This window comes from Heterodontus francisci, chromosome 36 (genome assembly GCF_036365525.1).
Source record: "Heterodontus francisci isolate sHetFra1 chromosome 36, sHetFra1.hap1, whole genome shotgun sequence".
NCBI classification, from domain to species: Eukaryota; Metazoa; Chordata; class Chondrichthyes; order Heterodontiformes; family Heterodontidae; genus Heterodontus; species Heterodontus francisci.
In genome coordinates this window covers 39,769,473-39,787,039 of record NC_090406.1, presented here as the reverse complement: position 1 = coordinate 39,787,039, position 17,567 = coordinate 39,769,473, and the positions used below count along the sequence as shown (strand labels likewise).

General features: G+C 45.0%; 1 protein-coding gene across 1 annotated transcript in view; it reads right to left on the bottom strand.

The window, feature by feature from the left end:
* LOC137351760 (receptor-type tyrosine-protein phosphatase delta-like) overlaps window positions 1-17,003 on the bottom strand; it is a 583,992-nt gene extending 566,989 nt beyond the window's left edge. Inside the window, exon 1 of the mRNA XM_068016566.1 lies at window positions 16,875-17,003. The gene's annotated coding sequence lies outside the window, so the exon portion shown is untranslated. The remainder of the gene's footprint in view (window positions 1-16,874) is intronic.
* Window positions 17,004-17,567: the final 564 nt, after the last annotated feature.

The following is a 17,567-nucleotide window of genomic DNA, read 5'->3' as shown; positions in this document are numbered from 1 at the left end:
TACAATTTTCCTGGTTTTATATTCTTTGCCATACGCCCACACAAAATAGCAATTCTATCTACGTCGAGATTTCTAAACTAATTTGAGCGAGCAATGCTACAAGCTGACACAATGAAATGGGATTCCACCACACTCATCACTCTAGGCGGTAAAGCAAAATAAAAATTACTCAGAGGCTCTAATTAAGCTGAAGTAAGTTGTTTTTTTTTTAAAAGTGCTTTTTAAAAAAAAATTGTTGCCAAACCTTGCTACCAGGTTTACGCTTCGATTCTGAGTTCCAGACAGCAGAGTTGGGACTGCACTCTGTACACGCACTAAACCTCTATTTTGTGAAAACACTTTTAGTGGAAGTCCCAGGATGTATGCTAAGACGTCCCACCTGACAATATTACACCAACAAAGACCCAGAAGTGAATTGTTCTGTTACTATGAATATCCCAGATAAAATGATTAATGTTCTCTTAGCATTTTGAAAGACGGGACAGTTAGATGCTGCTGTTTCACTAGCTTGAATCCACCGGCCTAGACTGATGGGGTGAGAGGCTCCGCTTTCCGTTGGCTTTATGAAAGGAGTCGTGTTCAAGAATGTGGGATCACAATATATTAGCGCAATCCCACTCACAGCAGCTGCAATCATGCCTGCTGTGGTATGCAAGAGCCCCCCTGGGTGTCTTTCCCAGTGTCTGGGCCAAGGCACTCATGCTAATCCTGTATATCCGGCCTAGGAGTGCTGGGGACATGGGCCTCACTGCTAAGGCTGGCAACTGCTGCCCATCCTCAAATCGGTCGAGAATATGGTGGTGGGTAGTCTTCTTCAACCACTGCAGTTCACGTGGTGAAGGTACTCCCACAATGTTTTTATGTGGTGAGTTCTAGGATACCGACCCAGGCGATATGTCCAGGTCACGATGGTGTGTGACCTGGAGGTGTTGACGTTTCTGCTGCCCTGGTTCTTTTAGATGGTGGAAGTTCAGGAAGTGCTACTGAAGAAGCCTTGACGAGTTGCTCGTTTAGAATGTCATACTAGAGTAACAGTCCCTCTTCTCCTTCATCCTCCTACAAATTATTCCAACACGTTTGCTTCTTCTGCAGGCAAGAGATTTAAACCTTTGTTCATACTTTATCTAAGGATAGATTCCTTTATCAGGCCATGATAGGTATTCAGTGAGAGAATCGAAGGAAGCAGAGGTGTCAGGAATGTTGCAAGTCCAACATCATAAGGTCGCACAGTGGTGGGTTCATTGGTAAAAGCAGGGCATTGCTCGGAGATCAAAGTGCTGTCATGGTAACATTGTTGGATAGGGGCAGGGTGAAGTCCAGGATTTTATACAGGACCTAATCTGGCAGTGCTGTCACTGGGTGTAAAGTGGAAAAATTGTTCCATTTTGCAGTATTTTCACCTCTCACCTTACTGCACAGACAAAAAGGGAATTTTTTTTAAAAAAAGAGATACAGCACTGAAACAGGCCCTTCAGCCCACCGAGTCTGTGCCGACCATCAACCACCCATTTATACTAATCCTACACTAATCCCATATTCCTACCACATCCCCACCTGTCCCTATATTTCCTTACCACCTACCTATACTAGGGGCAATTTATAATGGCCAATTAACCTATCAACCTGCAAGTCTTTTGGCATGTGGGAGGAAACCGGAGCACCCGGAGGAAACCCACGCAGACACAGGGAGAACATGCAAACTCCACACAGGCAGTACCCAGAATTGAACCCAGGTCGCTGGAGCTGTGAGGCTGCGGTGCTAACCACTGCGCCACTGAGCTGCCCTAAAGACATACATCAAAAAAAAAATTCTGGTCTGTTGCAGAAGGTGTGTCGAGCTGACACGGGGGAAAACAATGACAGGAAGCATGCTTTGGGCAGCCTAGCCAAAATTAATCTGCTTTTCATTTTTTTTCCGCTTCCAGTCATCCGTTGCCCTTCCCCGAGGTGGTTGACTTGTTACTGGAGGGATGAAGTTTCCGGTTTGACAGCAGCTGCCTGTGGTGAGTCCTGCCTTACCGTACGTGGCCACTGTCATAGGATGTGGCTCAGCTGAGATGCTCCTATCTGCCTTCGGCCGACCTCCACACATCTCCAACAGGGCCACGGGTGAATAATCAGCAGTGGACACCTTGGCTGATCTCCCCCCTTTCATGGCGTGGAGCTGAATTTTAGGATATCAACCACTGCCCTGGTTAAAATCAGCTAACCTCAGCACTGACTGGCAATTGAACATCAGAACACTTCTGAAAGGCACTCAGTGCTTGATCGAGGGATCTGGCATCAGGATGGGGGCCCACTGTGGGCCATTCCTCTGCCCTTTCTGTCGACACCCCCTCCCCCACCTTGCAAAACCTCTCCTGCCATCACTTACCTCTGGCCTGTGTCGCTCCGGTGGGTGCTGTTCTGGCAGCAGCCACTACCTCCATGGGAGACCCCCCCGCCCCGGGAGACCATGTCGTGCTCCCTGCGTGGCGACATGCCTGCCTGCTGCTTGGTTACTACCACTGGTGACGGGAAGAGCCCCTTAATTAGGCATTAATTGCCTCCCAAGGGCCTCAATTGGCAGCAGGGTGGGAAGGCCATCCATGAGCCTTCCTGCCACGGACTTAATTGGGGTACAGGCGGGAAGATAGCAGTGTCCCCACCCGCCGCCATCCTGCCCGATTAAATGCCCTCCCCACCTCCAAACACGCCACGGGGGAAGAGCATAAAATACCGCCCAATACGTGGAATGCTTTGGCTGGCCTACAGTAACATGTTGCAGGATGGTTCATGGACTGAGGGAGAGGACATACAGGTTCTCAGATGTGACACTTGAGGTCCTGATGCAGGATGTCCAGAGGAGAAGGGATGTCCTGTACCGGGGAGGATGGGGAGGACGTGAAAATGAGAGGACACCACATCAGCCTCCTGAAGGAGGCCTCATTCCTCCTCCCATTCCTCCTGCAGGCAAGGAAGACCCCTAGCAAGATGCCCAAGACCTGGTACTCTCTTTCTCCTGGTGACTCCTATAGGGTGTCCAATAAGGTGGAACAGAGCAGCACTCACTCCTTTTAGGTGAAGTCCTCAGAGAATTTCCAGCCTAAAGTCTCCTTGAGTCTTGGTGAATCCTTGACAAAGTGCCTCAGAAAGTCTCCTGATGTGTTTGTGGTCCTCTTCACAGCTCCATCAGTAATAACCATGAAATGGTGAGTATCCCTTTAAGTAGCGCTGGAAATTGACCTTAACGCCTTGTTTCCTTTTGCGTTAGGAGGGAGCATTAGTTGAAGCACTAGCCACCAAAATGCCGTGCAGTTTCTTTAATGGGCGATAGCAGGGATTTCAAGCGGCAATTAGCTGCTTAACAAGCCTCCGGTCTGCTGCTCCTGGCAATGGTTTCAACTCTTTTACCAAGATGGTGTCTGGCTCTAAACACAGGCTCAACCAGCATTTCAGCTCACCTTGGTCACCTCGGAATCTCTTTAGCACCTAAAGTATTTGGTGAAAACTGCCCGCATTATCTGGTTATTATCACATTGCTGCTTGTGGGACACTGCTGTATGCAAACTGGCTGCCAGGTTTCCCAGATTATGATTTCAAAAAGATATTTCATTTGGTTGTGAAATGCTTTGGGACATCCTCAGGTTGTAAAAGGCGCTACAGAAATGCAAGTCTCTTGCCCATAAAACTCATACAGGCCAAACCAGTAAGAAATACTAGCACAAATAGGACTGATTGCCTGGGATTAGAGGGCCAGATTGCCAGTGGCCTTGAACCACAGACTGGACTCTCTGCACGAGGCCATCATGTTGGATACTGTCCAATGAAGACGAGCATGCCAGTCAGCCAAGGTCTCTTCACTTAATATTCGACTGACACAAAAACATTACAGATTCTGGAGCTTTCAAGACAAAGAAATCCCTGGATTCAGCAGATGGGAAAACTTAATGAGGTTGGCCACTGATGGTTAGCTCCCTCTGTAGTCTTAGCTCTATCCTCTTTGCAACTACTACACACTGCAGTGCTGGGACTGGTCTTGTGTTGCTGTGTGACTGTACTCTGGGATGCTGAGAGTTCAGGGGTCACTAATCAACACAGTTTTTCTGAATTTAATTGGTGTCTAAGGACTAAAGTGGGAAAAATCAGGCTGTTTCTACAAGGCAATCACATAAGGTAAAAAAAAAAGCGTGTGTGTGCGTGTGAGAGAGAGAGACAAAGAGAGAGACACACACAGAGTGAGGGAGAGGAAGAGAGACAAATTGATAGAGTGAAAGAAAGAGAGTGTATGAGAAAGGGAAGGAAAAGAGAAAAAAGTGAGAGAGCCAGAGAGGGAGCGAAAGAGACACATACAGACGGGGAGAGAGAGAGATGGAAAGAGAGGAGCATATAAAGAGAGAGAGAGAGAGAGAGAGAGAGAGGCAAACAGCATCAGAGATAGTGACAGACGCTGAGAGAAAGAGTCAGGCAGGCAGATGAACACAGACATATACACGCACAACAAATACAGTAGCAGAGAGAATTGAAATAAATGTATTCCTTTAGCAGTTCAATGTGGAGGCTCTGCAAAGGTTGAAATAATTTCCCTTAATACATTTTTGAATGGCCCCATCCTGTTTCTGGGCCTAGCAAATAAAATGGCAAAACTAAACTGCGGTGGACAGAGGCTCACAGTAAACTACTGTACAATTGGATGCTTGGGCATGTGGATATGTTTCTATATTAACACTAGTGTTTGGAAACCACAGGCAAAAATCAGAATACTGGACACTTTTCCTTGAAATGATTTGTTCAAGAATGCTTTGAGATGGGGTGTTTTCCCAACTTGGCCACTTCTCTGCCTTTAGAGCACAAAATAGTGACTAAAAACAAAAGGCCATGTCTGGCATTTTGTTCCTTATGGCTACAGGATACTTTCAGAAATAAAAGATCTAAGAAAAGGTGGAATTTGAGACACCATTGGCCTTATCGAGCTAACTCCTTCTACAGACCATGTCACCTGCTTGATCAGATTATTGTGCAAGCAATGCTGAAAAGCTTAAAAAGGGGAAAACAAGGTAAATTAAAGTATTAAAGGGGAAGTTAGACAAAGTTTCTTCACCCAAGGGACTAGAATGCACAACTGTCTGCTGCAACCTCGTTCCATGGAATCTTAAAAAAATTAACTCAGAAGTGAGGAATTTTAAAGGGAGTGGGGAGTAAGCAGGAAAGTGGGATTAGATACCAGCACAGGTTTGATGGGCCAAATGGACAGTTCCTGTGTTGGAACAATTGGCGATTTTGTAGCTTTGCTTGGCACCAAGTCATGCGATATGATGCCCGCAAATACACATAGTCACCAGCGGAAGCACCACTATCCAAGGGGGCAATCCTCCAAAGAGTGCCAAGGACTGGTGTCTTTTTCCTTGGTTTTGTTTCTGTAAGAGAGAAACTCTAGTGATTTTAGCATTTCTGTTATGCTTTCTTTCCTCTGTGCTGATCCCCAGGTGATCGAGGGGACCCTGGGGTGACTGAGGTGCATGCACGCTAACTTTGGCAATGGAAAGATTCTCCACTCACCAGGGAAATGAAAGCATCAATGGTGAAGTCATTCCGTGCAAGGCATGACTCACTCTAGTCCATTTAATTACTGTGAGTGTTTCTCTGGCGTCTTTTGGCTTGAACACCTTGTGCTTGTTTATTTAGACCACCTGCGTCATTCTGGCATCATGGCCCTCTCATTTAAAATGACAGGTTAAAATATCAACTCTATGTTGCAGTACATGTAGGACCACTTCATTGGCGGAAAAGAACTGAAGTCACATTCGGAGAGGGGAGGAGCTGTGTCTTTGAATACATTATTCCCTCAATGTCACGGCAACGAGGGTGGGCAAACTGACTCAGCTTTTACATTATACAAGAGTGCAGCAGACAGTAAAACTTTGGTTCTGCTGGCAGATAAGTGTACATGACGCCACCTTCCTTCTTCCCATTTGGATCTGTCACTGGGCCTCTTTGGAAGTGTAAAATGTACTGAGCCTCATTCCCTCCCTAGTGTCCAACAATAGTAGCTCCAGGTAAAATAAGTGGTGCAGAGAAAAGTGTACAGGGGGCTGAACACCACTCTCCCATTACTCCCAAATATAAAACATCCTTAAGTAAGTAGAACGAAATAAAGACTTGCATTCATATACCATCTTTCACAATCTCTGGATGTCCCAAAGCGCGTTACAGGGCAATTAAGTACTTTTGAAGTACAGCCATTGTTATCATGCAGGTCACATGGCAGAAATTTGCGCACAGCAAGCTCCCACAAACAGCAACATAATAGAGCTGTTTAAAATCATTAAGGCTTTCGATAAATATAGAGAAACTGTTTCCAATGGCTGAACAGTCGATAACCAGAGGGCACAGATTTAAGATGACTGGCAAAAGAAGCAGAAGCAACACAAGGAAGAATGTTTTCATGCAATGAGTGGTTAGGATTTGAAACGTACTGCCTGATAGGGTGGAGGCTACTGATTCAATAGTCACCTTTCAAAGTGAATTGGATAAATTTGGAAGGAGAAAAAAATTGCATGGATATGGAGAAAGAGAGGGGAAAGTTGGACTTTTTAAATTACTCTTTGAAAGAGCTGACACAGACTCGATGGCCAAATGACCCCCTTCTATGATAACTATTCGATGATTCTATGCGACAATGACCAGATAATCTGTTTTAGTGTGGTTGGTTAAGGACAAGAGAGGAACTCTCCTGCTCCTCTTCAAAATAGTGCCATGGGGTCTTTTACATCCACCTGTGAGGGCAGATGGGGCCTCGGTTTAACACCTCATCTGAAAGTCAGCACCTCCAACAGTGCAGAATGGGTACCTTCAAGTTGTCAGATGAACCCACAATCTTCTGACTCAAACAAGAGTACTACTGACTGAGCCACACAGACAGAATGGCTTGACAAGAGTAGTAACAGTTCTGTGCTGATGCCCCATGTAAAAACACGTTTAGTTTGACTGAGACATTGATGTAGAGAGTACAGCCTGGCTGTGACAATGGGGAAGCATTCAAAACATTATCCCCAGCAACCAGGACTCACACCACAGGGTTATGTGGCTGTTAAACCGAAAGTGGCCCCCATCGCCTTTATTGCTTCCTCAGCATTGCAAATGGGTTGAGTCACTTCTGAAGTAGACCCCAGTCCAACCTTTATTATGCAGCACAGTCCCAATCACTGATGCCAGTTGGTACCAACACAACTTAGGGGTTTATTTCACACTGGTACCAGTCTGCATGCATGGCATAATCTCCTTTGTCAGTCTTCCCTTCCTCAGACAATCTTCAGGCTTTAAAAGTTCGGACCCGGTGCCGTCCAACCACTACTTCTCAGTTACCTTGGTGACTCTCAGTGACAACCTATTCAGGAATGGGGAGCTGTGGTTTTCTTTTGAAACAGTGAACTAGGAGCACCCAGGAATGGAAGAAAACATCAATAAATTAAGTTTTGAGCTGCCCTACTGACAATCCTCTGTGCAGCAGGGACAGCTCCTGTAATCCTAGCGTTGCCACACACTGAGCCTGGGTTACGTCACTGGGGTTACACAAAGGGCAGACCCTTCCGTCCCACCTTTCTACCAAGATCCACACAGAGTTAAAAGCCATTCGTGAGCCAAGGGCTCAAGCCACCATAACTATTTCCACTTAACCACCTATGGCTCAGTTGGTAGCACTCTCATCTCCTGAGTCAGGAGACCATGGGTTCAAGGCCCACTCCAGGAACTTGAGCACATAACTTAGAGCCCGTCATTCCCAGTACAGTACTGAGGAAGGGCTGCACTGTCGCTGAGGCCCTGTCTGCTCTCTCAGATGGACGTAAAAGATACCATGGCACTACTTCACAAAACAGCAGGGGAGTTACCCCTCAACGTCCTGGCCAATATTTATTTATAGCATTAAAAAAAGATTCTTTGGTCATCATTAAATTGATGTTTTGGGATCTTGCTGTGCACAAACTGGCTACCACGTTTCCGACATTGAAGTGCAGTCACTGTTGCAAAGGTACTTCATTGCCTGTACAGCGCTTTGGGATGTCTTGAGGTGGTGAAAAGTGCTATATAAATGCAAGTCTTTATTTCCTTTCCAGTGCTGGCCCATCATTGGCCTGTCCAAAAGGTAGCATCTTACAGTTATCCTTAATACCCAATGAAATGAAAATAAACTCACCAACATTGGAAAGTTAACAGAGGAAGAAAGCCCTCTGATTTACAATGATCAGGACTCATCTGCAGTTCCCCAATTGGAGAAGATTCCCTTTTAAATGCACAACACCCACTTCAGCTACTCAACTTTAATGGCATACATAGGTTAAAAGCTTTGTTAGAAGAAAAACGTACGACACATGTACTATAATGGCCACAATATTATACGTCAGCATATATCACTGGACTAAAATGAACCCCAAATGGCTCTCGACAGCTCCAGTCATTTCATATGTTAATCGTGTTCTATTGTGATATCTGTAACGCATACTCAGTTCTAGGGTCACCTTGCTTCACCTCTTCAGTCCAAGCTCTTCCAGTTAACAACTACACGTCTTAAAAGCACGAGAGAAAAGAAAACACAGACAGGATTTTGAGCCATAATGAGATGAACTACATTTCAGCCATGGTTGAATTCTGACCTCTGAGTCAGAAGGTCTCACTCCAGAGATCTGAGCACATAATCCAGGCTGACACTCCAATGCAGTACTAAGGGAGTGCTCCACTGTTGGAGGTGCTGTCTTTCAAACAAGATGTCAAATTGAGACCCTGTCTGCCCTCTCAGGTGGATGTAAATAGTCCCATGGCACTATTTCATGGAAGAGTAGGGGAGTTCTCTCTTGTGTCCTGGCCAATATTCACCCCTCAACTTAACATCGAAAAACAGACGATCTGGTCATTGTCACATTGCTGTTTGTGAGATATTTTTAAGGATCTAGCTGTGTGAAAATTGACTGCCACGTTTCCTACACTACAATAATGAGTACACTTTCAGAGCGCTTCATTGGCTGTAGAGCGCTTTTGTATGTCACTATATAAATTCAAGTCTTTCTATTTTTTACATCTGTAATTTCCTCCAGTTTTGGCGAGGAGTCTACACCTGAAATGCTAACTCCTCTATTTTCTCTTCTGATGCTGCCTGATTTGCTGAGTGTTTCCAGCACTTTTTATTCCAGCAGCAGTCACTGCTATCAGAATCCTGGGTGATTCCCCCATCCTTAACCCAGAGCCCCACTTACCTCCACCCTGACTGAGATCAGTTAACTCAACAAGGAGCTGGCATCCAACCTAGACCTTCTTCACCTGTACGACTCAACAGTAACCTCAAGATGGGAGATTAACCCATTGTTACTCTGTGCCATTATTATCCTGCTGACTCAGTGGGTAAATGCACTCCTTCCTTCAGTGTGATACTGGATTGTACAGGCCAGAAAGTCCCAGGTTTAAACTGTGCTCGCAGCTGACATCAAATGAGGCAATGATAAGGTGGCTACAACTGACCTCAATGAAGATAGGGAAGAGGGAGGGGATGGAGATTAACCACGGTTCCTGTCCCTGCTAGTGAGTATGATGTGGCTATTTGGTGAGCAGTTAGAGCCAGACTTGGCTGGAAAATTCCTCCATCTCCTGTTAACAAAGAGATTTACTAGAATGGTACCAGGGATGAGGGACTTCAGTAATGTGGAGAGTCTAGAGAAGCTGGGTTATTCTCCTTCGAGCAGGGAAGGTTAAGATGAGATTTGATTGAGGTGTTCAAAATCATGAATGGTTTTGATAAAAGTAAATAAAGAGAAACTGTTTCCAATGGCTGATGGGTTGGTAACCAAAATACACAGATTTAAGGTGATTGGCAAAAGAAACAGAGGTAACATGAGGAAACAGTTTTTAATGCAGTGAGTTGCTATGATCTGGAATGTACTGCCTGAAAGATGGAAACAGCTTCAAAAGAAACATCCAAAAGCGAATTTGATAAATTTTTGAAGGGGAAAAATTTAAAGGGCGATGGGTAAAGAGTTGTGGAGTGGTGCTAACTAGATAGCTCTACCAAGAGCCAGTAGAGGGATGATAGGCTGATTGGCCTCATTCTGTGTTGTATCATTCTATGGTGCTAACAGTCAGCGGGGGGAGGGTGATGAAGCATTGTTGAGTTAGATGATGTTAACCAGGGTAGCTTTAGGGGTGCCACAACTGGCTTCAAGGCCTAATTTGGGTGGGGCTGAAGAAGGTGAACATTAAACAGACTTCCTGCTCTTGATCTTTTGGTAAAGTTGGCCGACCTGGACAGTAACAGGATTAGGCTCGGTTGCAAAGAACCGCTGCAGCAGAAAAGCAGCCGACACTCTGTTTGGGTTCAATTATTAACAGAAGGCCCCTCGCCTGAAGTACCAAAGGCCATGGAGCTGCTTTAGTCCCATGAAATCCCACATAGGTGCAAATCAAGATAGGGGTCGGGTAAACCTAACATGCCTTAAATCCCTTTCCCCTTATGAAGGGTTAAATTAGAGGATAGGAATTGAGAACCAGATCACTGTGCTGGAAATCTGGGAACTCTATGAATGAGGGAACAGGAGGGTTCTTTGTTGCAGCGATCAGGCCTGTGCTGCCTCCCTTTAACTGAGTGAGTGATCGATGCCAGTCACTCGTGAGCGTTGCTGTACAGCATTCCCTCCATATCAGTCAGATCACTGGCCACAGAGCAGCCAATGGGCCAGACACCCTGCACTCCCACTGCTACAGACCCCACTGTAATGTTACTGACAGATTCAAAATTATACGATTGTGAAATTAACTTTGAAACCAGGAGAGGAGAAAGCAAGACTTCTTAAAGGTACGGAGCCACATTATAATTCCCCACATAAATATTCAAAGGAAGCACTGCCTTCAACCCTCTCACAATCTGAAGATGTCGACTAATGTCAGGGAACAATTGCCTGGGCAATAGCCACCCACCCTATATCACCTGGCCCAAATGGCCACTTTTCAGTTGTGAGCTTGCACACGGAGTGCCAACAGTCTATTCAACCATGCAGGGCATCACACTAATTCTGCCCTTTCTTGGTAACCACACATATGCACCTCCCAACTGGAATTAGTGGATTGTAATCAGGAGTGAGAACACCGCCCGATTTCCCCACCCACCCACTAAGTCCACAACTCCCATGTTAGCCCAGGAGTACCGAGACCCAATTGTAGCATCCACGACTGTCTACCAGACTGAGGGTTCGGCTAATTCAAAACAGAGAAATCTGCTTTATGTAATCAAGCCAGGTCACATAGTATTAACTAGCTGTGTGACTGGGTCACAGAAATAAACAATGACCAATCAAAAAAGGCACCTTTTAATTTCCCTGTAGAGTTGGCGCCATCATTTAACTAGAGAACAAGCAGCGTGTAGCAGCACTAACATCCCTGCAGTTGACCTCAGTGCCCCTAATCATGGCGATAAGGGTTAGTGAGTCAGTGTCCTCAGGAAATGAGGAAATGGGGGGATGGAGGGGGAGGAATGGGGAAAACAGCAATTTCATGATGAAGTGGGAAGTTGCATCAAACGTTTCACACTCCAGCTCTGGTAGGAGGAATAATCCCTAACAGGCCACCTCTAGGATTGAACTAAAGCGCCTTTTGTGGTCTCAGAAGGCTTCAGAGCCCATGAATTATTTTTAAAATGTAGTCACAGTTCTTAGGTAGTCAAACGTGGAGCCAATTTGAGCACAGTGACAGCTAGTCAACGAGTGGCCAATTAATTGCTTTACGACAGTGTTGGTTGTGGGGGAAATATTGGCGAAGAGACTGGAAGAACTCCCCCGCTCCTCTTCAAATAATGTCTGTGATCTTTAACATCCTTCGCAACAGGAATTGGTTCCTTGTGTCTCTGACAGTGCAGCCCTCCTCCCTATTAGACTGTAACTGAAAGGTTACATTATGTGTTCAAGTCCTGGAGCGGGGCTTGAACCCAGAACTTTCTGACTCAAAAGCAGGGAGTGCTACAACAGAGCCACTAGGGCACACACCAACAAAAAAGACAGAAAGTTCCTAACCTCTTTGCCACTAGGTGACACTAAATTGCACACTAAATGCAATTTACCATCTAACACTTTCATAGTCTGCTAAAGACACCCGGTGGCAGTCAATGATACTGCATGCTTTAAAAAAAAATTCAGCATGTTGAAGGTGCCATTTATGATCAGGAAGATCCAAAATTTACTCAACATGTTATTGCTGTAAGGGACAGTGAGGCAATCTCCTGCAACTATACCTCCTAGCCTGCTCCTTTCTGTTTTCCAGTTCTGGTCTCCTGTGTGTCCATTGCTCCTGACTGTTTGCTCGTCGAGTCTTCATTACTCTCTGGAATCCCTGATTGAACATCTCTGCCTCAATATATATCTTAAAGAGACCTACCCACTGACCTCTCCTAATACCATACAGTGTTCTCTGGCCACCTCTCTCAAATGCCTCATGATGTGATATCAGGTTAAAGGCACGGAGTCGGATACATTTGGGGAAAGCAGTGTATCGATAGGGAAAGTCTGGGAACAAGTGGAAGAAGAAGCACTGAGCAGAGCAGCACTGGGATTCCGTCCTTCCAAAGCCCGTGCTGTGTCTGATGAGTGGATGTTGGAGTTAGTACAGCTCTGCGGTGAAGTAGGAAGGAATTGCAGGTCTGTCAGCTAGTGTGACAGCAGTGAGTGGCAAGGAGTGCATTGGAGCAGTCGCTGCTTTCACTTTGTCTGACTGGTAGCAGCATACGAATTAAATAAGCCCGGTGACAACATAGTTAATCTTAAAGGCTTAATTTCATTCTCTGGCAATGAGTTACTGCCCGCCGCCTCGACTGGTTCTCAATTCACCAGCACCACCCAATAAAATTAAGTCAAAGCCTGCTCTGCAGGATCACCCAGCGGGTGTCCCACAGCTCTCTGGACATTGAAGCCCAGAGTCACACTTAGGTATGGTCCACAAGGTGCCAACGTCCTGTGAACCTACAGTACAAATCCGGTTTCTTCTCTCGGACAACAAATGAGCCCAGCTTTTTGTATCCTGCCCGCCACTCGCACACTGCAGGTCTTTCCCCAAGAGGTACAGGGTACCGCACCCCCTCCCCCAAACCTCACAATCCCCAGAGAATTACATATACAGCACAATGTGTTTCTGACATCTTTCTAAGCAAATATCTATAATCAATTATTTCCACAGAGTATTTAGAAAGCAGTAGGACATCAGCATACCCCTCTTTCCCCCCCCCCTTTCCCCAACAGTTCTATTTCTCCAATCTTCCCTCTTCCCATCTCCTTCTCTTCCAGTGGCATTGAATCCTTGCTGGGATGTGATGCAGAGAGTCTCAGGCAGCAGGCACCCTGTGGTACCATGGGCAGTGGGAAGCTGCTTTGAAACCAGCTCAGCCGGCATCACTGCCTCCCAGTGTATGTGCCCAAACTCAGCTCACAGCAATTACCCCGCCCACCCCCAGCACAAACACGCAGGATCCGCAAAGTCCAGTTGAAAAAGAGTCTTCTCAGTATCAGCAGCTAGGCTTAGTAAATCAGGCAGGAGAGCTCCGCGCAACAGGAGCTGGGTGCTCCAGTATTCCTCTAAGGCCCAGCTAAGTGCAGGCAGGGAGCAGAAATCAGCTCTGGGGATTTCCCAGTCAGCAGCAAAAGAGTTTCTGCTCGATGTACACAGATCTACTGATGTCAATTTATTTGTGGCAGATTTATAAAACAGTACAAGGTTTTGTAAAAAGGAAAGAAGTTGCATTTATATAGCACCTTTCACAACCTTAGGTCATCCCAGAGCCCTTCACAGCCAAGTACTTTTTGAAATGCAGTCAATTGTTGTAATGTCGGAAAACGCAGCAGCCAATTTGCACACAGCAAGCTCCCACAAAGAGGAATGTGATAATGATCAGATAATCTGTTTTAGTGAAGTTGGTTGAGGAATAAACATTGGCCAGAATACTGGGAGAGCTACCCTGATCATCTTCAAATAGTGCCATGGCAACTTCAATATTCACCTGAGAGGCAGACGGAGTCTCAGTTTAACATCTCACTGGAAAGAGAGATTGACAAAACAGTGCTGGGCTTTGTAGTCGTTTGCCAATTGCAGCCAGACTCTTTTGCCCATTTCAATGGCATTACCCGTCTTACACCGTGCCCGATACAATAAGTGCAGGTTTGACTTCGGATGACAATTCCAACTTTCAGGATGCAGTGTGCAACCATAGACTGGCACCCTGTTTATATGGCTACTGTCAGGCAAGGTGCTCTGCTGGAAAACTCATTGGGTCTGAAACTACGGTAGGGGGTGGGCACCAAAAAGTGGAACAATTCTTTTTAAAATTGAGTTTGTGCCATTCCATACTGAACTGGGCATGATGCCTGGCACAGGGCAATCCCTCCCCGCCGATAGCCAGCATGGTGATGTCAGTAGAGCTGATCTGGCGAGCGCTTAACGGAGGAAAGGTCAGCCTTTCCAAGATACTCCCAGCCCACCATCAGCACCCCTTTCAAAATAAAATGTCCACTCAATCACAGAGGCGCACAGCACCTGCCCAACACAAACACCTGGATAAAGAGCAAGTGCTCACCTAGTATTGCCCACACAGACGATTTCACTCTCTAACCCTGTAGTACAGCGCTCTTTGCTCCCGCTACAGTGAACAGCAAAGAGACCCAGACAACAAGGACAGGAATGAAAAATCTACTTCACTAACAATCAATTAAAATAATTAGTAACTTCATCCCCTAGGAAAAACACACTGAGACACACAATCAGATCAATTGGTGTTATCAGAAATTACTGCTTACCAAAGCTAGTGACTGTCACTAATATAATAGAACATTGTTCATTCCCCACACAGCACAAGTCAATGTTAAATCTCCAGGAATAGCTATTAACAAGCTCCTTGCATCGAACATGATTTTTTTTTGCTAGGAAATTCCATGCATAAATTGCCTTATGGCTGTACGTGAGAGTGGGGGAAAAACGAGCACCATTCCCCCCCCCCCAGATCTCTGCATCCCTCAGACAATACTCGTGTTTCTTAAACATCGCTCATGAAGGTTAAGCAGAAGTTGTGAAGAAAAAGTCAGAACATTAAGGGTTAATCATTGTCTGTTTAAACTGATTAGTCCAATCCAGAATAGGGGAGGGGGAAGAGACAGTGAGGAAAAATGAGAATATTGAAGTCTCTAGAATCACAATTACAATAATGAATGCTAAATCTTTGCTCATTTTCGTAGCTCTACGATTTGAAGGAGAGGAAAAATCAATATTAATCAAATTCTTCCAATAATTTGCTGACAGACTTCAACATTAAAACATTTTTCAGGGAACAAGACATTAATCTTCAATCAAATTTTTTAAATAATAGTGGAGAATTATTATTGATAAACCTTTGTTATGGCATATTAATACTGGCATAACCGATGAAAACAAACACATCTATTGAAGTAATGTTTATTTCTCTACATATCTTTCTTCAATGAAGGCAAACCAAGACATTGATCTCCCATATAACGAGGTCAATGAAGGCGATTCTTCAAGTCTATTTTTGCCCCTACACTAACTAAATACTATGAAGCACAAGAGAAAGCTCAGTTGCAACAGAACAGATCCAATAACACCGCATCTCTTCGCTCTAAGACAATTCCCGTCTAGCCAAAAGTAAAAGGAAGCGATCTCTTGTAATGTATGTTAAGCCAGCAATCCATGTGTATATCTGATCTGTATCAATCCCTTCCTTAAATATGAAGCTTGGCGGAGTTGCGTGCAATCTGGTTAATGCATCAGCTGTCACGATCAGCACTAGGCAATTCTTACCGAGCAAATGTTTTAACAGGAAGGGGCACACGTTATTACCACTGAGTTTATCTTATTTTTTTTTTTAAATATGCCAATCTCAAACCTGTCTCTCTCCATTCTTGACTTATTTCCTGCCCTTCCATCCCAGTGTTTTTCAAACAAACTCCAACCATTTGCAACATTCCTGCAGAATCCATCAGTAGGTAATGTGGGACCATAAAGACAACTTGCAGACTGAAGCCTCCCTGTCCATTCCTACATCTAAAATATTTACGCATCATTGAGAAAGCAATGGGGCATTGCAAAGTAAACGTTAACAGACAGATCAATAGTTCCACTATTTAATCAAAATCAACCCAAAGTAAACATTTTATTAATGCTGACTCTCTAGAACAATCTGGTTACAGGAGATCTAGCCCCTCATTCTCTGTACAAAATCTTTAAGGTTGCGATTTAGGAAGACCATTCTCCGCACCAATAGCATCTTTCTCCTCCCCACTAATAGTATTGTTCTTTCCCCCCTTCTACAACCTCCCACTCCATCCATGAAGTGTCCTATCCTATCCACAGTTCTGAGCTCACCTTTCAAGCCCAAGAGCCTGTTCCTTTCATCCTTTCCACTCCTAACAGGCAGATGCAGAGTCCACTGCGTCCATGCCCATTTAAATCCCTCACTCACAGCCTGCCCAGCTGCTGCTCCTTTCTCTCCCCATCCCTACATATACACAGACACACAGGGAATCTCTACATCTGCCCAGCATATCTGGAGTCCTCTAGGTCAAACCTATACCCACACATCCTATGCACTCTGCAGAAGAATTCTTTTTCTTCAAAAAGACAAAGTAAGCCAGCAAAAGCTCCTTTGCTCCTTGCTTTAGTACAAATTCTGATTCAAGTGTAGTATTTCCAGAGCAGGGCATTGCAGTCTCCTCTCCCACTCGCTGCAACACACAAAAATCCTCCAAGAAATCAAGTGCAAAAACCCATCACAGCAGGAATACAAAGGAATTAAATAACCCCCCCCCAAAAAGCCCCACATAATCAATGCATTGAAATGTGAGAGAAAGAGAGAATCAAGCATTTACCTGGTAAAATGTTCCTGCTTTCTTTTACATTTTCCTGGTGAATAATCCCTTTTTGCAGTGCAGTGTAATCCCAGTGTGATTGTGTGTGTGCTGCTTGCAGACTCTCACTGCTCTCAGCCTCTCTCCACTCTCAGCAGTAGCAGGCACCAAGGGGGTGATGTCATTCAGAACTCCGGCGTCCTGACGTCAGGCGAGTGACGTCTCCTGACGTCAACGCGCGATTCGGCGTGAAGCGGGCGCGAGAAGAAAGAACACGTGATGAAGGCTCAGTTCCCTCTTAAAGCGACAGCTCTCTTTTAAAGGACCCTTTTGTAAGAAATTGATGAGGGTTAGAATCATGTCCGTGCAGAATTCTTCACCTCCCATCTTTAACTTCTTTGGAGGAGGTCTTCTTCTTTATGCAAGTCAAATAAACCACCAAATATAAAAGTAAGGTTGCTTTGAAGTTCAACCTATAGCCTGTATGTTAGTATTCTATAAGGTACAGTTTCCCAGTGTATAACGTACATATTACCTGTGTGTGTATATAACTATAGATAGATTAAATTAGAAAGTTGAATGCTTCTTAATTCCTTCCTAACAACTTTCTGAGGAGAATTCTTCACAAAATATGTCAGCTGGGGCTCGATTGGTAGCACTGTTGTCTCTAAGTTATAAGGTTCTGGGTTCAAGTCCTCCTCTGGCGCTTGATTG